The sequence below is a fragment of the Garra rufa genome, chromosome 14 (assembly GCF_049309525.1).
Source record: "Garra rufa chromosome 14, GarRuf1.0, whole genome shotgun sequence".
Taxonomy (NCBI): Eukaryota; Metazoa; Chordata; class Actinopteri; order Cypriniformes; family Cyprinidae; genus Garra; species Garra rufa.
The window spans coordinates 11,542,841-11,545,885 of record NC_133374.1 but is presented as its reverse complement, the minus strand read 5'-3'; the positions used below and the strand labels follow the sequence as shown (position 1 = coordinate 11,545,885).

Sequence of the window (3,045 nt, the reverse complement as noted above, 5' to 3'; positions counted from 1 at the left end):
CTCATGAATAATTCAAATCTATTATTAATTACTTACACTGCAAAAAGTGCTTTTCTTATTTAGATTTTTTGTCTTGCTTCCTGCCAAAATACATTAAAAAAATTCTTAAAACAAAAAGGATTTTCTAGACAAGTAAAAATGATTGTTGTTTTCAGAAAAATAAGTCAAAATTAAGTGATATTTTGCTTAGAACAAGCTAAATAATTTACCAATTGGGTAAAAAAAAGTTTTTTCTTTCTAAAAATTATTTTTTGAATTTTTAGATATTTGAGTTGGAAACAAGATAAAATCTAAGTAAGAAAAACATTTTTTGCAGTGTAAAATGAATGTTGATGCACCATTTTTATTAAAGTGAACTGAAACGAAACCATAAAAATATAATGTTACTTTAAGTAAAAAAAATAAATAAAAAAACTGAAAATATTAAAGATTTTTTAATTAAGGATAAAAAGTTTGTTTTGATTCATGAGGTTGATAAAACAACATTTCTCATTTTAATTTAGTTTAACTTTAAATTAAAACTGTAGACGTTTAAAATAATCAAATAAACATTAGTAAAAATGACAAAAACAACAAAACCACTTTAAAATTAAAATGAAAGAAGAAAACTATAATAGCTGCTATAATCGCAGTGACTCTAAAATTATTATTTATTTTTTGTAAAGCTGCTTTGGTTTGCAGAGGCAGACAGTAGTGGAGTATTTTAACTCTGCTGTAAAAGTGTCTGTACTTTATCAGATTTTTACTATATTAAATATCATTTAATACTTAATTACATTAGAAATCTATTATTTTTTTTACTTTTACTCAAGTAAAAGCAATTCAAAGATTTTATCTGAGTACAAGAAAGTACTACATTTTAATAAAACATAAAACAAACAACTTTTATTTATGAAATGCAGTAAAAAAGTATGACATTATGATTTGGAATGTAGTAAATGAAGTAAAGTTTTCCAAAGAAAAACACTACAGATACTTTTTTTATTTTATTTACTCTAGTAAAGTAAAAATATTTCACTACTGTCCACCTCTGTTGGTTTGGCAAAATGTGTTTTAATTCTTCTAGAGCTCTTTACTATTATGTTTTTTTAAGTGAGGCCAGACTTCATTGTAATTAATTATGATTCATATTTAACTAGTTTTTTTATCGAATATAAATTTTAAACACCTTTTGTAAATTGTTTTTTGTTGTTTATTACTGTTGTTGATTTTTTTTTTATCCTCATCATTAGCGTTGGGTCGAGTCTGAGTCCAACTAAACACTACTGTTTGTCAGTATCTTAACCTTGTTTTAACCTTTACAACTAGAATAAGGCAATGACAATTTAAATGTAAAAAAGCAAACCGTTAATGCATATTGCCATTTGGATTTTTGATTTCATACCATCTCATAATTAGTGTCCTGCCCAGCAATCTTTAAAGTCATGTAACAGAAGTTATAACTTATGTGTTGTGATATATTTCAGAGTGAAACAGCGTTTAGAATGAAAAATTATAGGACATGACTTGACTTTATTTGCTGTTACATAGTAAATGTATAAATTCAACGGGGTGTGTAGGAGGCTTAGTGAATGAGACCTGAGGAGCAGAAAATTCACCTCTTATCTCTGATTTTGGCTGTTTTGGGTTTTATATGACGAATGGTAAGACCTTAGACAGGGTAGATGGCATTTAGATTTTTTTTTCTTTAAATTCACTCAAGACAAAACCGACTGCATTTGCATTAATACTCTCCAAGGCGGTGCATTTTGACATAACTTTTCATGTAAGTGGGTAGCAATAACATGCAAAAGAAAACTTAATTCAGCATTTGCACACTGACTGAGAGGCGCTTTCGGTGAGCACGCTTTGGGTGAGTGTGTATGCAAAGAAATCAGGCTTTCAAGTTCTGGCAAGACTTTTAAATACTGAATGTCACTTTCCTAATAATGCATCGAGTCAGTAAAATTTCCATCAACTGTCCCTGGACTCGGCAATTATTCCCGAGTCCGAAAAACTTGAGTCCGAGTCAAAATGCATCCGAGTCCGTGACAAGTCCGAGTCCGCTAAAAATTGAACTCGAGACCGGACTCAAGTCCGAGTAGCCCAACTCTACTCATCATGAAAATAACTGTAGTTTGTCGGTAAAATAACTATAGGCGCTATATAAATAAACTCTAGTCGTGATCTGATTGGCTGAGCGGCGGTTACAGTAGCCAATATAAACACTGAAACTGTACAGTAATCATCTGTATTTGTTTAACACGTGACAGGGCGAGTGTGACTCTTCAACTTTAAACTCTGGTGTGTTCTTCATCATCATCATCGTCAGTGGTGTGAGGGAATGAAGAGCAGCGCCTCTCCGCGGTCACTGCAGGAACACAAACACTCTCTGACAGTCAGCGGTGTCTTTATATCTGATGAAATCACAGATGATATTCCCTGCTCTACTGTAAATCACGGAGAGCATCACCGGAGCGGATTGTCGCCTCGAAACCACGCGCTACTGTCCGCCAGAACCGTGATTCGGGATATGTCTGTTTCTGAAGGAGATCGTGACCTTCGGCTCACATTTCTGCAATGACAAAAGCGACACACGCACACAGCAGTCACTAATACACAACACACACGCTTCTCTTCATCTCTGTCTTCCTCACAGTCATCATCATCATCAGTTCGTTCACCGGCGTTTGTCCGTTTTCCGCTGATGACTCGCGTTCGGCGGATCGAACCGGACGATTCCGAAGCTTCTGTTTGATCGGTTCGGATAATTTCTGATGTTTCGGATCGGTTCCGATTCTTCTCTTTGATCGGTTCTGCTGGTTCTGATCGTGATGCATCTCGCGGATTTCGTGGCCGGTTCTGTCGGAGGTCAGTGATGTTCATCCGCTGGTTTAATGTCAGTGTGTGAATGTCAGATACTGATGTGTCGGAATTAACGATGCTTTTATTCAAACTGAAGAATCATCTGTAGTCTACAATGTATCAGTCGATTGTTTCTCTAGTCTAGGGGAGCGCGGGTTAATTGTAACACGTGGTTTTCATATTTGCACACATGCGAGCATA

The 3,045-nt window shown here is 34.4% G+C and overlaps 1 long non-coding RNA gene across 1 annotated transcript in view; it reads left to right on the top strand.

The window, feature by feature from the left end:
* The first annotated feature begins 1,454 nt into the window (after nucleotides 1–1,454).
* Nucleotides 1,455–3,045, top strand: part of LOC141285482 (uncharacterized) — a 2,938-nt gene continuing 1,347 nt past the window's right edge. The window contains exon 1 of the long non-coding RNA XR_012338620.1: nucleotides 1,455–2,850. This is a non-coding gene — a long non-coding RNA (uncharacterized lncRNA). The remainder of the gene's footprint in view (nucleotides 2,851–3,045) is intronic.